Source organism: Pelophylax lessonae, assembly GCF_965119305.1.
Source record: "Pelophylax lessonae genome assembly, chromosome: 4".
NCBI classification, from domain to species: Eukaryota; Metazoa; Chordata; class Amphibia; order Anura; family Ranidae; genus Pelophylax; species Pelophylax lessonae.
In genome coordinates this window covers 349725168-349737231 of record NC_138771.1, presented here as the reverse complement: position 1 = coordinate 349737231, position 12064 = coordinate 349725168, and positions in this window count along the sequence as shown.

The following is a 12064-nucleotide window of genomic DNA, read 5'->3' as shown; positions in this document are numbered from 1 at the left end:
GGCGTCTGGTGAGTCTGAATTTCAGATACTTCTCCCGCCACTGTGTGGTGGTGGCAAGCAAGGGTGGTCCCCATAAGTCGCACCTGTGATCCTTCATGTTTGCACTTTCATTGCTCTATGCACTTTTGATGTGATTTCATGCTTTTATGTATTTTATGTATTTATGATTTTATGCATATATTTATCACATCTGATTCATATATTTTGGTATGTTATCATCCTATTTATTTGGTAAGAGGTTATCACCATCCCTGCGCTACTGAAATTCGAATGAAAAAGCCAGTTCCTGTTTTTTCTAGATGAATTTTATTTTTTATTATAGGAAAAATTAAATTAATTTTTTATCTGCAAGGTTCTGTGCCACCCTATATGAGTGGTGGGCAGTGGGCACAGTACAGTCTGTGGGCCTGACACTCACTGGCAGGCAACTGCAATTATATTACAGAGGAAAAAATAAATTATTTTTTATCTGCAAGGTGCTGTGCCACCCTATATGAGTTTTTGGCAGTGGGCACAGTACAGTCTGTGGGCCTGACACTCACTGGCAGGCAACTGCAATTATATTACAGAGGAAAAAAGAAATTATTTTTTTATCTGCAAGGTGCTGTGCCACCCTATATGAGTGTTGGTCAGTGGGCACAGTACGGTCTGTGGAAGCTGACACTCACTGGCAGGCAACTGCAATTATATTACAGAGGAAATATTAAATAACTTTTTTATCTGCAAGGTGCTGTGCCACCCTATATGAATGGTGGGCAGTGGGCACAGTACAGTCTGTGGTCCTGACACTCACTGGCAGGTAACTGCAATTATATTACAGAGAAAAAACTGAATAACTTTTTTTATCTGCAAGGTGCTGTGCCACCCTATATGAATGGTGGGCAGTGGGCACAGTACAGTCTGTGGACCTGACACTCACTGGCAGGCAACTGCAATTATATTACAGAGAAAAATTAAATAACTTTTTTATATGCAAGGTGCTGTGCCACCCTATAAGAATGGTGGGCAGTGGGCACAGTACAGTCTGTGGACCTGACACTCACTGGCAGGCAACTGCAATAATATTACAGAGGAAAAAAGAAATTATTTTTTTATCTGCAAGGTGCTGTGCCACCCTATATGAGTGTTGGGCAGTGGGCACAGTACATTCTGTGGACCTGACACTAACTGGCAGGCAACTGCAATTATATTACAGAGAAAAATTAAATGACTTTTTTATCTGCAAGGTGCTGTGCCACCCGATATGAGTGGTGTGCACACAGTACAGTCTGTGGGTCTGTGGCCTCTCACACATGGGCAGGCAACTTCAATATATATATATATATATATATATATATATATATATATATATATATATATATATATTAAAAAAAAGCAGACTGATGTACCAGCCCTAAAAAGGGCTTTTTGGGGTGCTGTCAGGACGCTGTCCTTACAGCAGGAGTGGACACAGAACACTAGCCTAGCTAACAATTTCCCTATTAATTCAGCAGCAGCAGCAGCACTCTCCCTGCTCTAACTAACACTGCAGCTTCAGAATGAATCGAATGCCCCATACACACGTGCAGATTATCTGAAGACTTTTGTCTGCAGACTTACCTTTTCTAGGTAGTGCAAGGGCCTGCCGGATTGCATACAAATTGAAAGTGTTTAGGTTTGACCTCATATTATATGGTTTTGGTAAGTCTGCAGACAAAAGTCTTCAGATAATCTGCACGTGTGTACGGGGCATTAGATGGATGCTGTCCTTGCTTTTTTATAGGAGGTGGGAGGGTCTGGGAGGGAGGGTATGCTGATTGGCTGGAATGTGTCTGCTGACTGTGAGGTACAGGGTCAAAGTTTGCTCAATGATGATGTATAGGGGGCAGACCGAACATCGCATATGTTCGCCCACCACGGCGAACGCGAACAAGCGATGTTCGCCGGCGATTAGTTCGGGACATCTCTACCTAGGGGCGTGATTCCAACTGAGGGGGCGTGATTCCAACTGAGGGGGCTTGGCTTGTGAAGTCATCACAGAGACATGTGATCCTATATAGCAGGATCACATGACAGCTGTGATAACTTCAGTGAGCGGGAGATCATGAGTGCCCGGCGGCCATCGGAGCCGCCTGCCACACACACTAGCTTCCCCGTTGATGAGCGGGGGCGGGAGCACGCCTCCGGCGCCGCGCGGTCGCCCCCTAGCTCCTCCCAGGCGAGCACCGAACATGTACAGGCTTTTGCCTGGGAGCGTCAGTCTGCCGCAGTACATCTGCGGCAGCTGATGCTAAAGTGGTTAACTTAATCACAGGGGTGGATCTGGACGTTAAGCAATTTTTTCGCAAACAGCACATCTTTCTTATCAGTGCTGAACAAAAGACGCCTGTTACGAAAATTACCTCCCCAGATCTCTAATGCTACCACTATAGGAAAAATTTCCTATAAAAGTATATTTTTTTAAAAAATTCTCCTTCTTTCCAATGCTCAGGCCATTTTTCAGCACACCAACTGTTTTTTCATACTGCAGCAAATCCAATAGAGTCCATATCAATATATCCTCACGCATGTCTTGCATCAATCTAATATGCGAATATTGATTTTTTTACTTGGAATTGCCAAATACATTCTCCTAGAATATATTCTGCCAACTGGCAATACCCTTGTAGCAAATGCTAAATAGCCCAACAATTTTTGCATTTCTTTCAATAACTTTCTTTCTTCTAATTAAAATAATAATGATGTTAGAAATTCTATCTATTTTTTCCCTAGGAAGCCTGAACTCCATATGCCTTGTGTAAAAATTCCAAACACTCTATGGGATAAACAGTCTTTTTGTTAGCCAATGGGATACCAAAACATTCGCACAATTCCATAAAAGAATGTAATAAACCTAGACTCTGGCTTGAATCAGCTGGTCCTAGAAATAAAAAATCATCCAAATAGTGTAAAATAAATGCTGATGCCGTGAAAGACACAAAAGTCGAAAAGGCTTCTAAATACGAAACATGACAGGGAACCCCCATCAACGTAGTATACACCATTAAATTTGAAACCTAGTGAATTAAAACTACTCTGATGAATAGGCAACAACCTGAAAGCCGATTTTATATCCGCTTTCCCCAATAATGAACGGTTACCTATTTCTCTCAATAGGCAAATGGCTTTTTCAAGAGATGCATACTCAACCAAAAAGTTTCCATATCTCTCTGATCATTTAGAGATTTACCGTAAGGAAACAATAAATTGTGTATAAGCCCAAACTCATTAGGCTCTTTCTTGGGTAGAATACCTAATGGAGAAACTCTAAGTTATTAAAAGATGGAGTTTTAAAAGGCCCTGCCACCCTTCCTGCTAACAATTCTTTATTAATTTTTTCCTCTAAGATAAATGACAACCTTTTGACTGAATTTAGATTTTTGACTCCTGAACAACCTTCCCCATTGAAAACTGGTAACATAAAACCTTTTTCAAAACCTTCATAAAGCATGCTGGCCATCTGACGCTCTGGCTATTTGAGCAGCCATGGTAGCATGTTTGGAAGGTTCATCGGTGTTTTGGCCTTTAAGAAATGACTATCTGTTTATCCTTTGCATTCCAGAAGACATTTTATTAAAGCACTTAGCCACTCCATGAGGCCCCGCACAAAAAAAAGCTTATACCGACAGTTATCTGCCCATTTACATTGTGAATTATTAAAAGGAAAGCAAACGCCCTTTTTATAACCTGATGTAACCATGACACTCGCTATAGGAGGCCTTTGTGGTATCAGTAAATTAAGCCATAGACCCACATCTTTTACTTCCCCATGTAAGATCTTTATGAACCACTAACATTTGTCTGAATGATTCATCATATGTGAACCACCCAAACCTCTGAAGATTTTGTAAGCCTTGAGAATGATCTCAATATGGTGAAACAAACCTGAACTCTTACCTGGGTATTTTTCACACGTAACGCTAGCATAACTACAGAAAGCCTGTAGCCAATTATTAAACAACTTGGCAACAGGCCTTCTTCTGTCTTTGTCATGCCACAAAAATTCCTTGCTGGACAGGAGCAATGACAATAAATCTAAAAATTCTTCATTCTAGATTTTTTCCTGCAACCCAGTTGATAAAAAAAAAAAAAAAAACACAGCGGAGAAGGTAAGCAAGGCATACTTTCTTTAGCCGTGAGTTCGGAAATGCCGCTCATATTCAGAGTTACTTTTCCTTTATACACCTCACTGTTTTTTGTACACAAAGGAGAAGTAATGCATTGCTTCACTGAACCCTCAGGTACTGACCATTTCGCAGAAATATCCATATTTTGCTTTTCCTGAGGATCCTCCACTCCTTTTTTAACCGTTTGCCGACCGCCGCAAGTACATATACTGCGACGGTCAGCCCCGGCCAGGCAAAGTGACATACCGGTACGTCACTTGCCTGTCACTAGTTTGTGAGCCAATAGCGGGTGAGCGCGCCCCGGCTCGTTCCCTCGGAAGTCCGTGCATGTGACCGGCGGACCCGATGTCCGCCGGTCACTCGGCGATCGTCGGTGGAGAGGGAGAAAAGCAGGCGGCTAATGTAAACAAGCCAAAAATGTTGCGCTCAACATGTGATAAAGTGCTTGTGCAAATATTAAATAAATTTGACATAAATTATAAAAATCATAATATATAGATGTGGAGATTTTCAATCAAAGCTCAATATCAAAAGTGTATAGTCCATATGCAGCAACAGAACCCAAAGTCCATATAGCATTGGTAACACTATGTAAAGCAAAGACTTGATAGTGGTGTAGAAAAGCCTTCACCTCCACAATTCCACCCAGTGCTCAAGCAAGGTACTCCTTACCGGAGATATATGACCCCTTGATTATAGGGGGTCACATAGACATTAAGATCTGTTCAATAAACGATCCTCCACTCCTCAGCTCCAAGGTACATGTTCCTAAGGTGAGCTCTCAGAATGAAACCCGGATCTCGTGGCGGACATAAATAGAGCAAAAGAGACTCTTATGGTGCAGTAAGTTTGAACATACCAATTTATTCTTACAAAGTTGCACTTACTAGAATCTCCATGTATCAATCGCTCAACACAGATGATAACAAACAGCGGGGCGATGAGCACTGCCGAACGCCAGCGCTCCTCCAACCCGGAAGTCTTTACGGTCTCACGTTCCCCTGTATTTATGACCCCAAATATAAAAACAGAAACATCAAAGCTAGAGCGTGGGAGGAGATCACATCCCAAATGGTTCTCGGGTGGTGCAATTTGACGCAAACCCAGAGGAATGATAAAGGTAAGTTTTCTAGGTCTTCTGCACCCATGTTTTTCCTAGCTGTCTGCTCACATGTCATGTATTTTTTTTGTTGTTCTACTTCCTGTACTGCACTGTTCTGAGTTGAACTTTTTTCACATGCCCCCCCCCCCCCCACGCATGTGAAATCGCAGGGCAGGTCTGCGACCTGTAAAGAAATTGCATGGTCAAAAAGAAAAAACACAGGAGTTCACTGTGGGTCCAGACCTACAATTTTAAATGCGTGAGGTGCCATTCAGAATATGTGGCACCCCCACGCATGTGAAATCGCAGGGCAGGTCTGCGACCTGCAAGGAAATTGCATGGTCAAAAAGAAAAACCACGGGAGTTCACTGTGGGTCCAGACCTATAATTTTACATGCGTGAGGTGCCATTCAGAATATGTGGCACCCCCACGCATTTGAAATTGCAGGGCAGGTCTGCGAACCTGCAAGGAAATTGCATGGTCAAAAAGAAAAACCACAGGAGTTCACTGTGGGTCCAGACCTATAATTTTACATGTGTGAGGTGCCATTCAGAATATGTGGCACCCCCACGCATGTGAAATCGCAGGGCAGGTCTGCGACCTGCAAGGAAATCGCATGGTCAAAAAGAAAAACCACTGGAGTTCACTGTGGGTCCAGACCTACAATTTTACATGCGTGAGGTGCCATTCAGAATATGTGGCACCCCCACGCATGTGAAATCGCAGGGCAGGTCTGCGACCTGCAAAGAAATTGCATGGTCAAAAAGACTGATTTGAAAACTAAAGACTAAGATGACATATAAAAAAAAAAACACGCAAAATTAGAGGAAAAAAACTTTATTGTGCACAGCAATACAGGAATATATTATTGGAAGTCCTTTTTTGCAAATGTATTTGAAATTGGCATCTTGGAAATTTTCAATGGCTTCCAGTTGCCATGGAACCTGTCCAGTATTCATGAAAAAAGTGGCAAACTCATCCCGAATATGGGCACCACTTGTACTCCCACGGCTGCCACTCCATTGAGCCCTCTGCAAAGGGTGAATTAAGGCATCCTCAAAGCAAACGCCATCCCGCTGTCTTACAAAATTGTGCAAGATGCAAGCTGCCTTCACTGCACATATAGCATTCTGCATATTTAGATTAATTGCGCTGTGCAACATACACCATTTGTTGGAAAGCAAGCCAAAGGCACATTCCACCACTCTTCTTGCTCTAGTCAGCCTGTAATTGAATACCCGCTTTTCAACATTAAGATTTATACTGGAGTAGGGCCTTAGCATGTGCTCTCCTAACGCAAATGCTTCATCACCAATGAAAACATAGGGTGCAGGTGGGTGATTGGTTCCTGGTAGTGGAGAGTTTGCAGGCAGGTCCAGATCATTGGAACGCAACATCTGGCCTAAGGTGGAGTGGACAAAGATGCTGGAGTCTGAACTACTTCCATAGGAACCAATATCAACATATCGGAAGCAGTAGTTGGCATCCACAACTGCCAATAGGACAAAAGAAAAATATTTCTTATAATTAAAGTATTTGCTTCCACTTGCAATCGGTTGAACAATGCAAATATGTTTTCGATCTACCGCTCCAACACAGTTGGGAAAATTGCACCTTTCCCAAAACAAAGTTGATATTGAAAGCCATTCCTCCTTCGTAGGCTTTGCCATCACCATATTGTGCATCACATCCCACAATGCCCTGCATGTGTCATGTATTATATAGCTCGCAGTGGATTTTCCAACCATGAAAGAAAAGGGCAAACTGCCCAATGATTGTCCGGTACCTAGATACCTGTGGAATAAAGAAAAAAAATGATTTTGTATTGTTTTGCAGTACTACTCATTAAAAAAAAATGGAAAAGCATCAAAGACGCTTACACCAGATTCGTAGACACTTGAGGGAGTTTCGAAGTGGCCAGACTGCCGAGGAACCACCTAATTACCTCCACGCGAAGGAGTTAGATTTTTTAAGGCCAATTGTGGAAATGAGCAGGTAAGTCTTGCTCCTTTGTAAGTATGACATATAAAGTATATAGACATTCTAAAGCATGTTTATTTTTATCTTTACAGTACCCAAAGTTCATGGGAAACAGAAGCTGCTGCTGCTCCTGATGAATATGAGAGCCCTAATGGAGAAGCCAGCCAGTCAATGCCTCAAATGCTGCCAGAAAATTTGGATAGCCAATCAGTCGCATCTTCTGGCGAAAGCTTGACCCCTCGGGCTGAATTAGTCACTCCTCCAGCTGAAGTGGTCATCCCTCCAGCTCAATCAGTCACCCCTCCGGCTCAATCAGTCACCCCTCCGGCTCAAGTGGTCACCCCTCTGGCAGGAGTGGTGTGCCATTCGGTGCCAAGGTCCACTCAAGGCAGAGGGCAGGATCGATTTAATAGGCTGGTAGATTTGATGGATAACCTATCCCAAAGAATGGAGGACAGCCCAAGTATTGCATTTTTAAAAAGTTTAAATTAATTTGTTCCACAAGTCCCTGAGTCAAGCCAGTTAGAAATGCGTCAAGCTTTGCTGAACACAGTTGCAGCATTTATTCCTAAAACAACACCCTCACAACTCCCACCCGCCCCGTCAACAACTCATAATACCACTAGTCCTCATGCTCCAACATACACATTCACACCCCCACCTGCTCCCTACACATATTTCCCACATTACCCACCCAGCTTTTATCCCCCTCCTCCATCCTCATACCACCATGAGCATTATCCCACAAACACAGTTCTCTCAAGTTCCCAGGATACCTCCCACCTTTCCACACATCCCTCTCAATCTTCTACATCCACACATCCATTCCAGCCTTCTTACATGCACAATTCCCCAAGGTCATCATCTACCTCTGGATATTTTCCTTGCCAACCAAATACATCCTCCCATCCTGCTTCTTCCACTGCACCTGCCACGGGAATGAACGATGAAATCCATTTCCCAATATCATCTTTACCCTGTAGATTTGAGAATCTATGACGTTTCTTTTTTTTTTTTTTTTTGGAGTAGCACCTCAAATTCAATGTGCCTATCTCTCAGTCTGCCCATTCTCCTCTGACTTGAGGGAGAGAAAATATGTTATCCCTGGTGCCACACATCTGTGTGGTCCTATAGATGGTGTTCAGAGTGGCAACCTCTGCCTGCACCAGGCCTGGTCCAGGCAAAGTTTGGCACTCTGAACACCATCTTTATATCTGTCTCATAGTTCAATGCGTTCAAAGAGGATATTCTGCATACCTTGGTTAGGAAAAATGGTTACTGTTGCCTTATCAGTCTGCCCATTTTCCTGTGGGGGGGGGGGGGTCCTTGTTTTGTAATGTTATGTTACGTTATATTAAGCATACAGTTAAAAAAAATAAATTTGTGCGCTACAAGTACACTTTATGCAACATCTGTGTTTCTGTCTATTCTTCATGGTGGGTAGGGGAAAGTGGGGAGGAGGTTAGGAGTAGGACGTAAGGGTTGCAGGGGAGGGGGTTAGGGTTTTAGTTGTTTTCAACTAGTGTCAGCTAAGGGGAAATTTCTCTCAATATTTCTGCCACGGGGAGTGGGTCAGAAAATTCTGCATTGGGAACGTATTACAATGTAATGCATGTTCCCAAGGGAGATCTAATGAGGGGCAAAGGGGGGTAGGGAGTAGGGATGATCGAACGGTTTGGGTTGACCATCGGTTCGACCCGAACATTGGCTGTTCGAAATTCGGCCGAATTCTGAACTTTTTGCGGTAAAAGTTCGGAATTCGGCCACCAGAACCGCCCAAAATGCCATGGGACAGGAACTGGGCTTTAAAAGCCCTTGATTGGCCCAGAAACATCAGAAAAAGCCGATTGGAGTGACTAGGGGGTCCAGAGGCCAATCAGGAGTGAATACGCCCCCCAGTATATAACATAGCCCCGCCAAATCTCTAGCACTGTAATAGAGAGGCTGTGGAATAGAGTGGAAGCATTTCTGTTACTCCTGCTGCTCCAGTGTCATTTTGAAATTATTAGTGTGAGGAAAGGGATATGCAGTGTAGTTAGGGTACTATATACCACTATAGTTAGATTCGATAATCTAGTTTTTGTAGGGAAAGTGTTAAGTGTCAGGGTGACCGTAATGTAGTTTAGGGTGAACTGACTCTGCTATACCAGGGTGACCGAACTCTTCCATGTCAGGGTGACCATAATGCAGTTTAGGGTGAACTGACTCTGCTATGCCAGGGTGACCCAACTCTTCCATGTCAGGGTGATCGTAATGTAGTTTAGGGTGAACTGGCTCTGCTATGCTAGGGTGACCGCACTCTTCCATGTCAGGGTGACCGTAATGTAGTTTAGGGTGAACTGACTCTGCTATGCCAGGGTGACCGAACTCTTCCATAACAGGGTGACCGTAATGTAGTTTAGAGTGAACTGACTGCTATGCCAGGGTGACCGAACACTTCCATGTCAGGGTGACCGTAATGTAGTTTAGGGTAAACTGACTCTGCTATGCCAGGGTGACCGAACTCTTCCATGTCAGGGTGACCGTAATGTAGTATAGGATGAACTGACTGCTATGCCAGGGTGACCGAACTATATATATATATATATATATATATATAATCATAAAACACAATTTTGAAGCCCTAAAACCAAATAAATTCCCCTAAAAAGTGCCTAGGGTTCTGGGTCATGCCCCAGGGACCACTAATCACACATAAAAAGTTCTTAAAAATTGTCGTTTTTGATAGAGAGCCAATTATTGAAAAAATTATTGAAAAAAAAAAATGAGATTTCTTTGGATTTGGTGTCTGGGGGTCTAAAAAGTGTACCTGTGAAATTTCAGCTCTGTAGCATATCCAGAACCAGAAAAAAAAAGAGAATTTTTCTTAGAATTTCAGTAGCGCAGGGATGGTGTTACCCTCCTTTCACACCTGGTCGTTTTTGTTTCAGGTGTTTATTGGGCGTCTTTGGAGGCAGGCATGACATCTGAACTTCTGTATAGGGGTATATATATATATATATATATATATATATATATATATATATATATTGTAACAGGAAGTCAGCTAAATCTGGGAATGTAGTCACAGGAAGGAGATACATTTCCACCTGATTTAGAAAGTCCATTAATTAATTTAGGGTGTTGGCTACAGAGCTAGCCAGCAGGAAGTTGAAAGGCCTTCACCTGTTCAGAATGAGGGAGTTAAGGCTCTATAAATTGTTCAGAGAAATTCCTATTGTTTGCTGCCTCCAGAAGCTGTGTCCTGAAGCCATGTGGGCTGGGAGCAGGAGGACAGTCAGCGTGTGCCTCCCGACAGGATGTGTGGGCCTGGGAGAAGACCCCCCGGAGTGATGTGTGCCCGGGACGGTAACCAAGGGTGAATACGTCTCAAAGGTGAGAAGACGAACTGTTGATGTGAAAGAAACAAAGGACTGTGTTGCCCTGTGAAGCTATTATAAAAGGACTATTGAGTGTCCGCTATAGGACAAGGAAGTCTGCCCGACGGTAGGTTGGAGACAGACACTTAGGCAGGTTCCAGTTGTGAGAAGGTAGCCGCCCACAGAGGCAAGGATTTATTTTCTGTTTTATTTTATTTTGGATGTTTTGCTGCATACAGCCTGGTGAAGAAAACACCATTTAATAAACCACACTGTTTGTTTGCAAGCACTTGTCGGCTACCTCTCTGGGAAAACGCACCCCCCAAGGGGTCATCCACACCCGCCACCGAGCTAATCCCTCACATATGGTGGAGGTATGCAGTGGGCATAAGCAGAGATCCCTGCAAGGAAGTGCAAATGTTTGATGAACTTTATCTGGTGCATGAGATTGCACAATCTATGTGTGCAGGAGAGAAGATCCTGACAGAAAAAAAAAAAGTGTTTTAAAGAGACAGCGGTCTCAAAATTATTTGATGAACTTTGTTGTGTCTGGTGCAAGTGACTGCACAAACTGTGTGTGCAGGAAAAGAGATCTTGCAAGAGAGAGAGAAAAACTACATGTGTTAAAGAGACAGTGGTCTGAAAAATTTTTGCTGGACTGTGAAAAATTTGTTTGTGGAGTTATTGAAGATGGGGCGTTCAAAACGCCTGAAGAATGCAAAGATAGATGAAATGAGAGACCGGATTCTATGGATGGAGGGGATGTTGCCGTCTGAACCAGCCCCATCCATGCCTAAAGAGAGTCTACTAAAGAGGAAGGTTGTTGTCCCTAGCAACACTGATGAAACCGCTATGGAGACGCAGTGTGCTCAGATGAAAAGTAAACTCAAAATGGAGGAGATGTTGAAACATCTGATTATATCAAATGCAGCTCAACAGCAAGCAAATGCAGCTCAACAGCAGGCAAATGCGGATTTTCAGCAGAGCTTTGCAGCTCAACAAAAGGCTCATCAAGAGAGCATGGCAGGCTGGAAACAGAGACGCCAGCAGCCAATGGAGGCCATCGGTTTGGAGGAAACCGAGTATGTGTGCAGGGCTGAGTTGGATGCCTTGCAACGGAAAATGGAAGAAAAGGAACAAGCCTTGGAATTGCTTAAAATGGAGCATAGAAACTTGCAGGAAATGAATGAACTACTCAAGTCTCATGTGTTACAGTGGGAAGAATCCACTGCTCTTCTTTTGGTCGAGTTGCAAAAACGCAGAGAGACTATAATGGAGAAAGATACCATCCTCATGGAAAAGGAAAGTGAAATTCAGACTTTGCAGAAGCAAAGTATGGCTGATATGTTGGAGTTGCGTAATCAGCTGGAAAAAAGTCTTCAGTCTTTGGGAGCTACAAAAATAGACCTGCAGGAGTCGCAGGAACAGAATGTCGCTCTGAAAACGACATTGTCTCTCAGCGACAACGAGAAAAGTG